The sequence below is a fragment of the Myotis lucifugus genome, unplaced genomic scaffold (assembly GCF_000147115.1).
Source record: "Myotis lucifugus unplaced genomic scaffold, Myoluc2.0 scaffold_499, whole genome shotgun sequence".
In the NCBI taxonomy this organism is placed as follows: Eukaryota; Metazoa; Chordata; class Mammalia; order Chiroptera; family Vespertilionidae; genus Myotis; species Myotis lucifugus.
Window position 1 is genome coordinate 471,835 of NW_005871547.1, and position 18,706 is coordinate 490,540.

Sequence of the window (18,706 nt, forward strand, 5' to 3'; positions counted from 1 at the left end):
TTCACCCTGGGCATGTGCCCTGACTGGGACTGAACAGATGATCTTTTGGTGCATGGGACAACACTCAACCAACTGAGCCACACCGGCCAGGGCACCATCCCAATATTCTGCACTCACAGCAGACATTGTTCGTCCATCCATAACATTCTCCCCACTGACTCAGGTATGACATCAGAATCCCTCTCAACACAAGGCTCTAAAGTAGCAACTGCCAAACAGTAGACACTCACATTTGAGTTTAAACCTACTTGTCATTCCTGAGTCAGAGGGTGTTTAGTAGATAAAAGAATCAGGTAAAAACCAACTGCCCCATGTAACCAATGCTATTTTCTTTAAGGTACAATCATGCTTCATTCTTTTTTTCCTTTTTAGTATGAGAAATGGTCTTTAACCAAGAACTCAGTGGAGCAACAGTGCCACCCAATGGCTGGCTAGGTTAGTTTTGCATTTAACTCACCATTTTAACACAGAAACAGCCTTCCACAGATAAAAGATGGGAACTGGAATTGGCTATTAGCTGCTTAAGCTATTATTCACTATTTTTCTAAATGATAGATACACAAAAGGTAGACGGCATCCTGAGAAATGGGATTGTCTTAAACCCTTCAGCACATTTCTGCTATCAAATCAAACAGCTCAACAAAAAAGAAAGACTCCACATGTGTTTACAAATGGACAGAATGGATTTTCATCTCTCATTTGTAAGTTGGTGGAATGGACACCACCTTCCCCCACCCAGGTGAGCATGGTTTTCTCTTTTTTTTGGATATTTTCTAGCGAATCAGTGTGCTAAACAAACCCTACTGAAAACAGTAGAGTGGGTATATGTATTACATCATTTTATATGCAAACAGGAGTATCAAGGCTATGACAAGTGTTGTAAATAGAACTATTATTTAGTTTAAAGGGAAGCAGAATTTACATTCCCCAAATCAGAGACCATTCAAGCTTTGAGATTCAAGTAAGCAAAATAAATCTGAGCTTTTTGCAGTGTGAAATCGAAGCTCTAACTCTATTAACAGAAGAGGTGAGTAATAGACTTCCCTGGTTGGATGGTGGTGAGATTTTATTACCCAATCTTCGAGATCTGCATAGCTCACTGAACACTTCCAACTGGAGGTGAAAGGAGTCCCCAAGCACTGAAGATGCATATGGTTAATGTTGGAGTCTTTCTCCCTTGGAGGAATTTATTTGAAGATATGGAGACAAGACCAAGTTCTTCTTTTTAACTTCCAATCAATCAGAATACTTATAAAATATTTTTAACTACATTGATGTCCCCACAGTCAAACCAGATGAGTTGGAGCTGAGTGTTTCTGATCTTTTTTAAATGCATGAAGAGATGACACGTAACTATGTATTACTATTTACTTGTGATTGCTATGGTTAATCACTTTTGAAGAAAAATAAAATTCCCAATTTTGCATCCATCTGTGGTCAAAAGGCTTTTGTCCAGAACTTTTTTTGTTCAACTTTGTCCTCTTATTTCATTTAGTTTGTATTTCAATGACTTGGATTGTATTTTGCTATAAATATGATTAATGGAAAAAAAGACTCTGGGTTTAAAAATGAAATGTACAGAATGAACAGAGGCACAGGGAAATATTTTGTGTAAAGATAAAAAATACATCCCTCGTGAATCTGAGAAGAATAGCCAATTAAATTCATGTTTCTTCATTGAGAGAGTAGGTAGGAACTTCAATTAGAACAAGTTCCATAGCTTATTTTAGTATTTTTTTTGAATAATTGTAATTTTTTCCTTGGAGTGATGAAATTATAGAAACTAGTTCAGTGAGAAGCAGTATAATGTGTACTGTAAGAGTGTGAAATTTCAGATCAGCTGAACTATGCTTGAATCCCAGTTCAGCCAAAAATTATCTAAGTGAATTTGAGTAAATGACTTAAAGTCTATCTATGAGCCTCGATTCCCTACTCTGTTAAATGGACACACCAACAGCACAAATCCATAATATTATTGTGAGGATTTTCTGTGGTGAGAGAACAGAATATTCAGACTCTTAAGTCCTCCAACGTTATTGAAGTGGCAAGAGATGTGAGTTGAAAGAAAACCAAAGTTAGGAAGTGGCTTATATCTTAGAAAGATGACTCTAGCAGCATCCTAGAAAGCAGTCTCCGTAGAAAGCCAGAGGCAAAGAAGGAACCTGGGAAAGATTATGGACTGTGGGGTTAAACTACCTAAAATGTAATACAATTTCAGCACTTCCTATCGTCATGATTACACATTTCCAAATCTTAGTTTTCTCATCTATAACTGGAGAACAGAAATAGCACCTCCCCAGAAACTTTAGGGGATAAGCTGAGGTAAGACACCTACAGATAGCTCTTACTGCATAGCTCAAGGTAAACATTTAATAGGTGCAACCAGAAACAGAACTCATCTTCACTGTAGTCGACGTGCTATATCTTGTGGTCATGCCTGTGCTTGTTTTCATTGAGTTTCCTGAACAACTGCTTGTAGGAGATGGAACACAATCTGTAGAATCTATAGTAGGTTCCTGAAATTCTTAAATCTTTTTTAAACCCAGTGGCTCTTTGCTATCAATGCTGTTATGTTCATGCGTATCAGGTGGAAAGCATCAAGGAGATAATCCCTGCCTTCAAGGAGCAGGGATTCTAGTTCAGGAGACGGACATCCACATAAGAAATGTCAAGTGAGGATGGCCCATAACAAAGCCGTGGAGAGGCACTTTGCACAGCAGTAAAGACTACAGACTCTAAACTAGGCTGCCTGCCTTTGATTATTGGCATTCCCTTAGCAGTGGTGTGACTTGGGGCGAGTTACCTAACTCCACTACACCTTACTTTTCACACCTCTTGAAGAAAGTAATAATAATATTAACCTAATAGAGTTGTTGCATGGAATAAAGGGGTCAAGTACCTGGAGCATAGTTAGTGCTAAATGACTCCTTACCACTAGCATTACTTCTACTACTAATAAAGAAAGGTCCACTAATAAAGGCATTGCTGGAACCAGTTGTGTTTCAGAATTTTTCTGATATTTGAAGGATAGCATGGCCTGAACACCATCCATGACACAGTCATCCCAGTGGGATCTGGGGCAGCAGGGAGTCACATACGATATCTCTGCAGGATGGATTCTTACAAATAAAGACCTATCAAGAGACTCAAGTCCAGTCAAGTCAGATTTTGTGGAAAAAATGAGTTCAGGTCAGGTAAGATGTTATCAGCAGATGAGTTTTTATTTTATTTTTAATTTTATTTTATTGCTTAAAGTATTTCAAAGAGTAGTACATATGTCTCCTTTTTTTCCCCATTGACCTTCCCTACCTCCCCACCCCTCCACCCCCCCACCCCCCAGTATCTTGAGTCCATTGGTTATGCTTATATGCATGCATACAAGTCCTTTGGTTGATCTCTTACCTCCCCCCACCCGGCCCCCAACCCTCCCCAGCCTTCCCGCTAAGCTTTTCATTTCCAGAGCTCTTTGAATTCTGGCTTTGTGGACCTATTTGGCTATGAACATTGGAGAGAGATCGGGAAGGCTTCAGAGAGGGGCATTATTTCCTGGTTGGTAAAGAGTGTGGAAATTGTGCGCAAAGGAATTTGGGACAGACTCTCTGGTCGAAGTGAGCAGGAGGATACTTATCCCTGTGAGAGGTGACGCTGCAGTTAGATCACCTGATGCTACAAAACTGTCAGAGATCAGGCAAGTGCTGAGCTGCTGGAACCTGATTGTGTTACCATTCTTTCAGGTTAGTAATACATCCTCAGGCGTGGTGTGTGTGGCCAGACAACGCAAACCAATAGGTCTAGAGCAGCCAGTGGTGGCTTTGCAGAAGTGCTTTGTTTGGTCACAGAGTGGTTAGATTTTAGAACTTTGCAGAGATCACATACTTGTCACTTGTCCCTTCACTCTATCACGCACTACTATCATCACCCAGCTGGATTCTCTCATGTCTATCTCTCTGCTCTTTCCTGATATTGAGATTTTTGAGCCCTGGTAGGCAAATAAAAGAAATGAGTCCTGAGGTTTGAAACAATCAATTGTGTGGTTGAATTAATCTTAAGGTCTCTATATAGACTGACACAGAGTTTTAATCCTAAATGCCAGCTCTCTTGATTGCCAGTGACTTCCCAAAGTGCTGTGTAATAAAGACATTTTTAGGCTGCTGCTGGGCTCAGTTAGAGAGGAGGAGAAAGAGAGCATTTATCTGCCTTATGTCCTATATCACCTGTTCCAAAAATAGAATTCAGTGAGTATAAATATTAAATTATATTTTTCCTGTACTATCCAATATGGTAGTCACTAGCCGCACATGGCCATTTAACACTGGATATGTGACGAGTCCAATTTGAAATACACTAAGTATTATATATATATATCAGATTTCAAAGATTTTGTACAAAAAATAATGTAAAACACTTACTAATAATTTTAATACTGATTATACAATACAATGATAATTTTAATATATTGAGTTAAATAAAGTATATTATTAAAATTAAATTTACCTATTTCTTTTACTTTTTTAATGTGGTGGCTAGAAAATTTGAAAACACATATATCTCATAGGATATTTCTATTGGACATCATTATTTTATACTATACATATTTATGATACTGCAATATTTAAAGTGATTTCTGACCCTCACATTATTTACACAATTTTTAATGAACTATAGACTCCACCAAATTATTATTTCAGCCCAAAGAAATTTTCCTGTTGACTGTTGATAGGAAAAAAGATGAAAATTTTCAGTAGAGATTCTCTTGACCTATACCCTCCTGTGAACTAACTTCCCCACGTTCCTTCCTCATCACACACAAACACCAACTGGGAATCGCTGCTGTAGAACAGCCCAGGAGCCAAATCCCCCAGCCACACACAGACATTTGCATCACAATGGCAGGGTTCAGTGATTGTGACAGCCAGGTTCCCCAAAGACCAACTTATTTACTAACTGGTCCTTGACAGAAAAAGTTCACTGACTCCCGCTCTAGAAAAACAATTCTAAATGAGTTTTTCTAAGTTAATCCTTGTAGCAGACATTTAGATCAGTTTACAGAGGCAAAAACTGCTCAGGACAAAACTTGAATCATCAGTGCTACAAAACTCTAATACATTCTGAAATAAGACACTTTTTTTCCAGCTTCTAAATAGCTTCATATTGACCTTGGCTGGGTAGCTCAGATGGTTAGAGCATCGTCCCAATGCGCCAAGGTTGCAGGTTCGACCCCTGGTCAGGGCACATACAAGAGTCAACCAATAAATGCATAAATAAGTGGGGGAAAAATAAATGTTTCTATTTCTCTCCCATCCTCTCTCTCTAAAATCAATTTTTTTTTTTAAATCTTCAACTAGTTTTTATGGAAACGATGCTTTGTAAAACGATCCTGGGACAGTGTTAAGAGACTGAGGGTTATTTGAGCCTGTAATTAGCAATCATTTGCTCTGGAAAAGATTCCACAGAGCATCATGTTTTCCTGACATGTTTCCAACCTAAGAATGAACATCATCTGAACTAATGGTAAATCACTGACCATTTCCTTTCATTGACCATAGGCATCCTAAACTTTTGGCTGCTTAGTTAATAATATTTTTGTAAGTTTCTATGAGAAATTGAGAATATTATCACCTTTGTCATAACATGTCATGTTTTTTCTTATCCGTTGTATCTAAATGTCCTGGTTTTTAGAACTCATTAGAGAAAAGCTTCTGGTTTGTGGTTTATGGGTCATCACACAAAAAGTACAGAGCCACTATGTCAAAACTGGCATTATGCTTAGAAAAACAACCTCTGGAGGTGGAGAAAGCATTGTTTCACCCTTCCAAGACCTAGTTATCATATTAAAGATGTAAGATGCTCATTCCCCAATTTTATTAGCTTTCTTAAAATGGAAAGAAAAGAAATTACTATTCTAATTGTGACTTCACTTAACTAGTTCAAACTGATTTAAGTATGAATATCTGAAAACTTGGCAGCCATTTAAAAGTCTATTTGAGCAGGTGATCACAACTCTTAAGAGAAATGGAAAGGTGCTTTATAGCCTAATGCTTCCTTTTGAACTGTGTGTCTCTCTTTCTATTTGGAATTCATTTGGATGCAAAAAATCAAATTAGGTTCCTTTCCTTGGAGACACTCCAAATATTTTGACAGTTATTTAAATACCATATTGACAAGCCCATTATATTTACTGGTCCTAAAACAAATAATTTCCACACAGTCTAGGCTTTAAAACTCTTTAGTACAAATTATTAAAAGATTATAAAGTGTTTGTCTGTGAATTTTGAAAGGGAGGGATTTGTGACTTCTTAAAAAAAAGGAAAATATTTGAATAGCAGCTATAATTCTAGTATATTCACAAATCAGTCATTAAAATGCATAGAGCAGAGAATTGTTGCAGCTGTATACAGCTTTTATTATTCAGGCTGCTAAATGGGTGAAACATATATTTTAATTTAATGTATAATGCACCACTCAGAATGATCCAGAACAATCCTTCCTCCCCTCCCTTTCTTAAGAAGAAGCCAGAGAGCCTTCACCAGGCTGGTGATAATTTCTCCTGGACAACAGCCAGCTGAGATTTATTGAATGTGCTGACATCTCTTCATAAAACATTGCAAGAGCTGGCAGAAGGTTAGTCAAAAAATCAGCCCATACCATTTCTACTTTTATTCATCTATTTTCGTGGGGGGGGCGGGGGGGATTTAATTGCTAAGCCTTCAGCTCTGGTTACCAATTACGGCCCAATGGGAACTCTAACTCCTACAGAAAGTTAACAAAGGGCTGTCTTCTCATTTCATTTTTATGGAACTAGAAGACCTGGGTTTGGGAGGGGGGACACTTAAAGTCCTGACTGGAGGGGTTATGAAGAACCACCTGGGTATTATTGATAAAAGGGATGAAAAGGGGGGTAATGCTCACTTAGTGATCATAGTAAATCAGTGAAGGTATGTTTGAAAGCAAAAGAAATTACATGACATGACTGTTTTGAAAGGGTGTTGTGATTCCTCTGTCATTTTAAATGACTCTTGTCTGGAGGGCACATGCCTGGAGAATGTTATTGTCTACGCCACTTATTCTCCAGGTCCTGCAATGTTATCTTAAGCCTCCCTGCAAAATAAAGGCCCTCCCCTTACATTTTTATAACAAACAAAATCCCATTTACAGCTTCTCATATCTCCACGAGTACTTGTAATCTATTTTATCTCTTTGCTGAAAGGTAAGGTTTTCTCAGATGCAATTTATTCCTTTCTTAAGGTGCCCAACAAGCTTGGAGTTCTGAACTCAACTTCTACGGCACAAATCTCAGCGGCAGCGTTAAACGAATTTATTGCGTTTAATCAGACTATGAAAAATAATTTTCTTGTATCTTTCCACGTCTAGAGATTTATGCCAGTGCTTCGTCTCTTAGAAAGGACAGTGCTAAACTTCATGTCAGTTACACTGGCTTCGGATTCAGTCAATTCATGACCATACCAAGAGGGGTTTGTATCTTTGAGCATTAAAGGTAATTTCCACCACAGAGAGGAACAAATTAGGACTGAGAGTTGGATGGTCTTAGGAGACCCTGAACTTGACTTATTGAATTGCTGGAGCAAGCCATGACACACAATAACCTTCAAAGGTCTGAGTGCCACAGGATTCTCTGTGCTCTCCCAGACGGCCGCTGCTCTGTGGCAGACGCCTGCAAGAGTCTCAAGGCCTTTTCTTACCTTCAAGATGTCCAGATTGAACACAAAGGCCCCTGGTATCTCTTCTAATTTTTGATCATTTTTAAGTCACAGCGATACTGCCCCCGATCGCTCCCATATCTAGACTATTTCTCAAACATCTTCAGTATTTATTCATATTTTATCCACTACTTTCTCAAAGGGACTTGAAGTGTTCTTATAACAAGGGAGATAAATTTTGTAACTGTAACAAACATAAAAAGGAATTCAGGGCCGTGGAGAGGTACAACATGTAAATATGCTACCTCCTGGGGCTTATATAATTGAAATTGGACTTAACACATGACTTGATGCTTCTTGCTGATTGTACAAAGGAACACAAGCTGCGATCCACACCAACTGCTTCTTTCCTTCATTTCTAAAACGTATTTACCTTGTTATCCATATCCGAATGACTTTGTAGTTCAATTGCTTTATATGTGCAAAGTTCAGAATTTCATCGCATCAAATGTATCCAAAAAGAAACCAAAAGAATAGTGGAGGTAAGATTACTCTTATTAACATCCAATTTATCTATTAGGGAAACAAAATCTGATCCCAATCTCTTCCAAGACATGGCAGGCATTGTTGCCACTGGTTTTATTCTACTTCTCCTAGAATTTTCTTTATCAATTTCCTACTTTTGCTAGCATCCTAACTCCCTCTATCTTTTTCCATCTATCTACAAATATCACAAGTCTCTCCTATAAAGAAAAGCTTTCATCTATTCAGCCTCACTTCAAGCTTACTACCCCCACCTCTCTGCTTCTTTTTGATTATCAAACTCCTTAAATAGAATATTCTCACAGACTACTCATTTTTACCTTCTTAATCCTCTGAATACTAATGTCAGAATTCCCCAACTTTTAGCTAGAAAGCCTTGTCAATGACCCCCTATTTGCCAAACTCAGAAGCTCTCCTCTCCTCTTTAGTCCAGCTCTAGTTTATACCTGAAATATCTGAGCTCCTGCCCCCAATATCTCCTCTTGATGAAGTTTTGTCTTTATCACTATCAGTGTTAACTTTCTAAGAGAAAGTTGGATTGGATTGTTCAGAAACTCAAGAACTTTCTCAGCTAAGTTTTACCTCATTTCTAGATACTCATTCTGTGAGGCCAGATTACCCCAAAACAAAAGCCAGACAAAGACACTATAAGAAAAGACAACTACAGGCCAATATGCCTGATGAATATAGATGCAAAAATTCTCAAGAAAATACTGGCATACACCATGACCAAATGGGATTTACCGCTGGGATACAGGATGATTTAACATTTGTAAATCAATTAATGTGATTTACCACATTAACAAAATGAAGGACAAAAATCACATGATAGTTTCAATACACGCAGAAAAAGCATTTGACAAATTCAACACTCTATCATGATTTGACAAATTCAACACTCTCTCTACAAACAAGGTATAGAAAGAATGTACTTCAACATAATAAGAGCCACATATGACAAGCCCAAATGTCTAATAAACAAACAGCCACAGGTATATGAAAAGGCACTCACCATCACTAATCACAAGCATTTTTTTTTCCTTATTTATCTATGTTTTGTTTTCTGACATGAGCAAATTAAAGGTATTTTGGAGAGACAATGCCTACCTCTGTGTTCTGACAAAGTTGTGACTCTCCACTTAGATCAAGGAAGAGGGGAAGGCAGTGTCTATGGAAAAGAAGGAATTTGAAAGCATCTCCAATCTTTACATACACTGGGTGCAGTTTCTCCTACTCAGAATCTAAATGAAAGCTCTGAGACCAGGTTTCATTTTTAAGTGTGTCTCTTTCTGACTCTGCTTTTAAGTCTAGTCTATAACTTTGCACAGTACCTAGTTTGATGTCACGCTTGATTAATGTTTTGTTCTAATTAATAATAAAATAGATAAATCAGAGCCTTGAGATTTAAATTCTCTATCCCATTGTTCCCTTCAGCCTGATTGAAACCATGCTCATTATCTTTCTGCAATTAATTTCCCATTCCTCAGGCTCATTCCTGGTATCCCACGGGATAAATTTCCTGAGAGGAGGACTTCATGGAGATGATTAGGTCACACTACATTCACCAATTAAATAATAGTTAGCTATTGATTTCTACCGAGAAATATAAGTGATTAGCAGATCCTTTATAGGGACAGCTGTCATTCTAAGAGGTAGGCATTTTATAGTTCTATTTCTAGAGAATTACTTGGCATTTTCTTAAGGTCAGATGGGATACCATAGGGCTAACTATTGAGAATAAATCTGTACCTGATCACCATTAGAGAGTGCATTAAGGGCCATTGCTAAAGCTCATCATATAGACACAAATATTAAACGTCATATATGAATAATGCAGTGTTACAAAGAATGTAAATCATAATCCCTTTACTATTTGAATTTCCTTCTGGCCTCACCCGAGTTTTTTCTCTCTCTGATACAGAAACATATATTGAGAGAAAGAGAGAGACACAATAAATGAAGCCATATGATTGTAGCCTATTTTTTTTTTATTAAGGTCAGCCTATGTTCAGAAATAATGTCACTCTAGGTTGATTAGACACTTTTGGTCCTGAGAACATGGAATGTTTGTCCATGAAAGACAGTTCAATGGAAATTATCCTCCAGTGAGGATAAACAGAAATAAATAAAATAAAAATAAAATATGTAAAAGATTCAACACAGGGCCAAGCACAATTTATTACTGACTGAACGGGAAATAGTTGCTGAAGAATAATAAATTACACTGAGAGTTCAGAAACGCTTATATGGATGCCAACCAGAGGAAGGGCCACAAGGGTCCCAACTTTGCTCCCCAGTAGCTCCTGTTTTTCTCAGGCCTGAGGAACTAGTTTGAACCCTAAGTGACAAGGCTAAGAGCAGGGAGGAGAATGTGTTGGGTCATGTCCAGTCTTGTCAATCATTTTCCTATTCCAAGGTATAGCACTTCAAATGAAGTCTTAGACACAAAAAGGAACACCATATACATCAGTTGAACCATACATGAGTGTTTTGGGGAAACATGTTCTGGCACAATTGGGCTGAACTGAACGGCATTGTATGAAGCTGTCATGTTACTTGAGAATAAAACCGATGAAAGTAATTGGGGACTTTCTGTTGAAGTTCTGTGTCCTATTTTCACACCTCTCTGTTGTAGAGAGAAATTAATAATGACACAAAGTATTCTAATTATTTCCTTCAGGTGTATAATTTTAAAACCAGAAATGTATAAAATGTGCCTAGCCTATATGAAAATCTTATATTTAAATATATTTTTTTATGTTCTGTGGAATTTAAACCACATTCTTATCCTATATAATGAAAACATAGTATGCAGATTGTCCCCTCAACCAGGAGTTGTCCGGGAATTCGACCAGGGGGCGGGGCCGGCTGGGGGAAGGGAAGGAGGCCCTGGCTAGTGGTGGCAGCAGGTGGCCAGGGGAAGGGAGGGAGTACCCAGCCAGCAGCCGGCAGCCACTAGGGACCCTACCAGTGCATGAAATTCGTGCACTGGGCCTTTAGTATTTGTAGTAAATAAAGTCAACCTCTTCACAGAATCTACATATAGTGGAACTAAGATGATAGAAAAAAAATCACTTAGTTATATGGAACTAAGATCTAACATATGTATTTGAAGGAAACTATAAAATTATAGTAACCTGGCTATTAATAGTACTTTGTTTTGAGATTCCTTGAAAAAGAGTAAATATGGATATATATATATATATATACTTGAAAAGCTTAAAACTTTATGTTAGTAATGACAACAAAAATGTTTCAGGGATTTCAAACAATAGGCATTAAATACAATGTAATAATTCCTGTCATTTATACTTTTGTAAACTTAACTTTAGAAGCATTCAAATAGAAGCATCACCAAGTACACTTCTAGGTTTGTCCAAAACACTTAAAAAAAAGAAATGAGGACAAGCAAAATGAAACAGGGACAGCAGGACTTTAGTTACCCTGGCTAAATTAACTTGAAAATAAGAGAACCAGGTGGATAATGTTTTAGTTACAGTTAGTTTAAGTGTGATACAAAGGTGATTTTATTATAGAAGTAGCTTCTTTTAAATAATTTTAAACCAAGCAACTAGGAATGTCAGATATTGAGATCTTTAACACACATACACGCACACAAATACCTATGTAAGAATTTCTGAGTAGCCATAGACAGATAAAACTGGGATTCTTTTCATGTTTTAAAACTAGTTAATAATTAAGGTCTGATTTACATAGAGAAACTGTACATATCTAACATATGCAACTGAATGAGTTTGGAGCTCGGTGTATATACAAGTGGAATTCTTTTTAATCATAGTTTAGAATTTCCTTTTTAATGATACACCAGTTATTTAGTCTAACTCCTAAATCATTCAAGCCTCACAGTTAACCAATTATGACTTTTGAAACTCACTCAGTACATACAATAATTTCTAAGCAGCATTCTCCAGTGGAAATGTAATGGAAGCCCCATGTGCCATTTGAAAAAAAAATTTAGTAAGTAGATATTGAAAAGTGGACAGAAAGAGGTGAAATTAATTTTAATACTGCATTTTATATAGGTTAATATATTAAAATCATAGTTTCAATGGCTTATCAGTATAAAAGTTATTGAGACATTTGACTTTTTTGGTACTGTGTTTAAAATCTAGTCTATAGCCCTAATCAGTTTGGCTCAGTGATAGAGCATCAGCCCTCAGACTGAAGAGTCCAGGGTTCAATTCCGGTCAAGGGTATGTACCTTGGTTGCAGACTCAGCCCCCAGTAGGGGGCGCGCAGGAGGCAGCTGATCAGTGTTTCTCTCTCATCAATGTTTCTAACTCTCTATCCCTCTCCCTTCCTCTCTGTAAATAATCTAGTCAATATTGTACACTGACAGTGAGACCCTAATTCAGACCAGCCACACATGCTAGTGGTCTCTTCCTCTGTAGAACAGTTAATGTCCCCAGTGGCTCTTCCTCTGACAGTTCCTTCTGTGAAAATTAGCATCCCATAGCAAATGCAACCTTTGCAATCTCTCCCCATCCCCTTTCAGCTAGATGCGGTGTGAAAAGCCATTAAGAGAAATCAAAATCTCAAAATTCCAGAACACAATCTGAGAACTATTTGGGGAAATAAAAAGGTCCAACAAAAGTTAATAACTGACAGAAAATGAAGTCAGGGACTGGAAGTATATTCAATCACCTGTCCAGTCCAGTGACTGACACATCAGAATAGCAGATGCCCTTGATTTTCATGAAAACACTAACCATACAAAACTGTTGGAGGAAAGCAAATTAATTACAGTCCACCAGGACATGAAATGCAGGTTTCAACTGAGTTTTGTAAAAGAACATTTGAGTGTCTAATTATAAGAGCAGTAATTTTAGATAATACTTGCTATAAATTAGTTCTAAACTTTTCTAATACATCAGTCAAATATATACATTTGGACTACAAACATATGTGAGAAAACACTGACATGCCCTCTTCTACCCGCCCCCTTCACCATCCTCAAGCTGGAGAAGGTGGCCAAAAAGTTTTACAGGTGCTTTTCTATGTTGGGGTGGGAATCTTTCAGCAAATTTATAATAATAAAAGGGCAATATGCTAATTAGACCAGATGTCTCCAGACGTCATTCTGGTCATCTTTCCTGATGAAGCCGGAACCGGAGGGAAGCCAGCCAGGGTCCCAGGTGCCTGCAGGTGGCCAGAGGAGGGAAGCCCAGGTGCCAGAGGAAGCCGGTGCCGGCAGTCAGGGAAAGAAAGATCTATTCTTGCACGAATTTTTGTGCATTGGCCTCTAGTATAAATATAAAAAGCATGCAACATTCATTTGGAACTGAGCTAAAAGAGAACTCAAAGCCAGTTGAATATATAGGAATACGCCCTTTTTAGCATCCCAAATGGTCAATAATACCAACACCCTAGTTGTCACTAAATGGAGCCATAATTCCAGTTTTGTTGCTTAAAGTTAACAGCTTCAATCTCAGGATCTCTAAAGAGCTCCCGAGGCTCAGAAGTTTCTAGCTGGTTTCTGGAGTTCAGCTGACACGCAGCCACAGCAAGCTGAGAGATAATTGCCCAAGGTCACTCATGAGCAGCGGTAGAGAAAATCAAATCCAGGGGTCACACACGCTTATAAATGTTTTCATCTCAAGAACACCGAGAAAAAAAATGCTTGGCAATATGCTAGTCCTCAAGTGTATTTATTATTTTCAATACAATAAGCATTCACCTAGTAAGAACCCAAGAGCCCAAATGAAAATAAATGATACTTATTAGTGAATAATGGTTTGTTCCAGTCTCTGGGTCCAAAATAAAGTAACCTCATCAAAAGATAAATACTGGCACTGCCCTTGGAAGTCAACAGGTAATGGCAAATAGGAACAAATGGAAATCAGTAAGAAAAACAGCATAGAGAGTTGGAAGATTGATTTTTTCTTATAACAATGATATATTCTGTTTTTTCCCCCAGCTCCTTGATTGGCTAGCACAATTACATTAAATATAAGAATTTTTCTTTGATAGATTTTGGTCCATTTCAATCATAGAGGGGCCTAAAAGAGGAAGAAAAATAGAACAGTTTCTGATAAGTATAATTTCTGGGAATGAAAAATGACATTTTTCCATTTCTATAGATACTATATGATTTTAGATGTAGCAGTGGTCTGGCCACCTCATTTCCCTTTCAGAGAAGTTGCTTTCAGACAGTAGATTGGCCTCAAACCAAGAATATTTTAGAGACATGTCTAGCAGAAATTTCCAATAAACAACCTGGGGTCCTGTTCAAGTTGTTTCTACTTGTCATTTTGCCATGTAGACTGCATTTAAGGATATATAATTATCTAAGGGAGGTCAACAAAATAAGGCTGATCCTTATAGGAAGGCTTAGAATCAAGAATGGGAAAGGAGTCATCAGTCTGGCATCTCCTCTCTTCCTCACCTCATCTAGCCTGTGTCTTTCTCCATGAAATGGCTTTTTCTTTACACATGCCTCCTCACCCATACCCTGTAAAATAAAACCTGCCCCCCAAGTCAGCAGCTGTTCCAGAGGTTGTCATTCTCTAAATTCAGACTCATAACTACAACAGAAGCTAAATGTTCTTATCTGGCCATATTCCATTATGTGAACTGAAAGAGTCAGAGTGGAGAATTGAAAAAAAAAAAAGAAAAAAAAAAAAAAATATATATATATATATATAATTTATAAATTACAGTTATATATACTACAGGATAATAAATATATAATACATATAAATGTGTATTATAAATATATAATATATAACCACTATATCTTTTTTACTTAAAATGCTGTGGAGAAGTCCAAGCTTACTATCTAGAGCAGGGGTGGGCAAACTTTTTGACTCGAGGGCCACAATGGGTTCTTAAACTGGACCGGAGGGCCGGAACAAAAGCATGGATGGAGTGTTTGTGTGAACTAATATAAATTCAAAGTAAACATCATTACATAAAAGGGTACGGTCTTTTTTTTTTTTTAACTTTTATTCATTTCAAACGGGCCGGATCCGGCCCGTGGGCCATAGTTTGCCCACGGCTGAGAGACTCTGTATGCTTGGTTGAAGTGGTTTAGTGGTTGAGCATTGACCCATGAACCAGGAGATCACAATTTGATTCCAGGTCAAGGCACATGCCTGAGTTGTGAGCTCAATCCCCAGTGTGGGTCACGCAGGAGGCAGCTGATCAATGTTTCTCTCTCATCGTTGATGTTTCTCTCTCTCTCTCTTTCTCATCAATAAAAAATATATTTTTAAAAAAGAAAAAGAAAAAGATGCCTGATAAGTTTTAATCATTCTGTCCCAGTTAGACATACGAGAGAAAGCCTTCTTGGACCCAACAGACATGATATGAAAAACAACAACAGAGGAATCTGGTCAATAGCAATACCAAGGCACTTAGCATATGGCCGCATTAGAGCCGGCCAAGCTGAAGCCCACGTCATCACGGAGCACAGTCAAGTCATCCCACTGTGCCCTGCCTACTCTACTGATCTACAAACTTGTGGGCATAGTCTATGGTTGTTGCTGATACCACTAAGTTTTAGGATGGTTGCTGTGCAGCCATGCATAACCAGAACAACTATACAACCCACATATTCAATCTTTCTCAGCCTTTTAAGATACTTACATCTATTTTTGTGGATGGCTGAAGTTCCTCCATTAGTAATTGTCACATAGGGTTATTTCTCTAAAAATAATTAATCTTATTGCAGCTGAATTAGCATGCATTTTGCTGTCATAATGGCTTAGTTTAAATACATATGCATATTTCAAATATATATATATATATATGTGTGTGTGTGTGTGTGTGTGTGTGTGTGTGTGTGTGTGTATGTATGTATATGTGTAAAAATTTTTGAAAGTATAGGGTTTTTTGCCTATGTTATCTTGGACAAGTAGTATTAAACTTCTCTACATTTTATTTTACTTATATAAAAATTGAATAATATAAGCTATTTCATGGGACTCTGAGATTTCAATAAAATAATATGCACAAAATGCCTTTCACAGTTGCTAACACATCATAGGTACTTACCAAATGGTAGCTCTTTGCAATGATAGTATTACTATATTTTCATTTTCATAACTATCTGTCATAAGAGCCAAATGTGCACAAACCCCTAAAGAAACTATGTCGGACACAGTAAAAATAAGTTTCCATTGAAAGGAGTAAAATCTGTGGAGATATTAAATTTTTACACCTGCTTTTATACCATTTGGAATTAGCTTGAGAAATCTTGTCAGTCCTTCACGAGTATGTCAGCTTGTTCTACCAGAAGGAAACCTCTTAACATTTTGAAGTTACCTCATCCTTATTGGAAACATTTGTGAAAAAGCATTTCACATATAGGAAGAGAAAGTAAACAAAGATAAATCATAGAAATTTAATCTGTCACAGATGCACTGAAAAGAGAAAACATGTGAGGGAGGGGTAGAAGAATCGTGCAAATATTTCAATCAAATTAACATCAAGCATAAGTTAGAGGAGACTGGAAAGATAATTACCTGCCTAGAAAAGCAATTAAATTATGGTTTTGTTTTTTTTATTTTTTTAACAGCACATGCTGCTGTTAAAAAGATGGAATGGAAGTGTTCTTTCCAGTAATATAATATTTTAGGATTAACTTCTTTTGGGAGATACCTATAAATAAGAATATTTGAATGTTTGGTGTAAAGGTAGAGCCATGCATAATCAAAATAATGTGGACACAGCCCAGGCACACATAGGCATTCCACTTCACTAGATCTTGATCGGATGTTATTATTCTGCCTGCCCATAATAAAATGGTTCTTTTGAAACAAATGTTACCTTCCAACAGTTCCTCCTGCTTTATTGGAAAAGTGGAATCTGTGAATCTTTTCTTGGTAACTTTAGGCTGTTCATCTCGAATGATTATTCATTTGACTTGAGTCCTTTTTCAAAAGGGTGTCAAGGACTTTTATTTTTGTCATAGAAACCATTAATTTGCATTTGAAAGGTGGGAAATTGGAAATAAAATCCTCAACTAATTATAATCAGTGGCTGCATCTCTGTGCAGAAGCCTGTGCATAGTCACAAAGATCAGAGAAGTTATGCATCTGTTTTATTCCTCTTTGTGTTTCAACAGCAGTGTGGAAACTTCTACACTTCATTTCTAACCATTTACTGTCTATGTTTTATTGGCCTTTCATTAGTCAATATTTCTAATTCTCTTTCTTATAATTTCTCTCTTCTTCCTCTCCCCTTTAATTTTCTTTGTTGTTTTTTCTTATTGTGAGAAAAGGTACAGGATAAAAGAAGGACCTAATGAAGATGGTAGGGAGTGTATTCTCTAACCTATATTTCAACAGAAACTGAGAAAGATATATTCACTGAATATCTCTACAGAAATAGCAGACCAAGTATAAGTAGCTACTAGTAATTAGTATCAATATAATTAGCTTTTATATTGATTATATCTCTGAAAGAAAACTATATTTTATAGGTAGTATTGCTAAAAGATGAAGAAAGCAGAGGAACTCTTTGTGGAACAGCAAAGTAAACCTGTAAAGGCTAGTCATCTATAAATAGGAAAAAAAATAAAGCCAACATGAAAAAAACAATCCAACAATGAACAGAAGTCATACAATTTCCTGTAGAAGGAGAGAGTCGAGTAATGGAAACTTAATATAAAGTAAAAGTGGTTGTAACAAACCAGGTTCAAATTTCAAAGGTCAAAAGATACAGAGAAAAGCATTTCCATAACAGAAAATAAAATAAATTAGTACAAATGAGGTTTAGTGAAGAAGCTCAGATCAAACAAAACAAAAACAAAAAAAATCCTCAAAAAATCACATTCATTCAGATTTAATCAAACCATCTTCAACTTAACCCACACTTCTATTTTGTATACAGAAGCATTCTGGATCATAAAAATTTAATTTTTTGGCATTTGTAAAGAGTAAAGAGTAGTCACAATATGATCTTTAAATTACAAAGATCAAAACACAACAAACTTCAAGTGAGTTTCTGCATGTGAAAATAGGTGACCTATTAGGGTTGATTTCATATAATAAATCATCCATTAATATATCAGTATACACTTTCATTTGAAATGTATCAAGAGGCTTTGGATCCAATATTCGACAATGCTGTTAAAATATATTTTAGCCATAGTATCTGCTCTAAGGATATGCTAATGGCATTTGATTAACTTTTTTAGGTCAGAAGAGCCTCTAACTCTGAGAGAGCATTAAATTATTATCAAATAAATTTAAGTCCATTTCAAACCTGCATGCTTTCCAGTCTAATTTTCATTAAGTAAAATTTTTAAAATAAATTTGTCTCAGGCTTCTGGCCCCATAAAGAATCCCACTAAACATCCATAAGAAAAATACTTAACTACAAGAGAGAAGATATACTCAGACATTGACTTCTTATCTGTGGAATTAGAGTGGCAAAGCTAACAGCCAAAGAATGAGAGAAACATTGTGCTAATAGATATTTTAACTATTTCCCTTGGAAATGGCAAGACTAATATTAGCTTGCAATAACGCTAATGAATC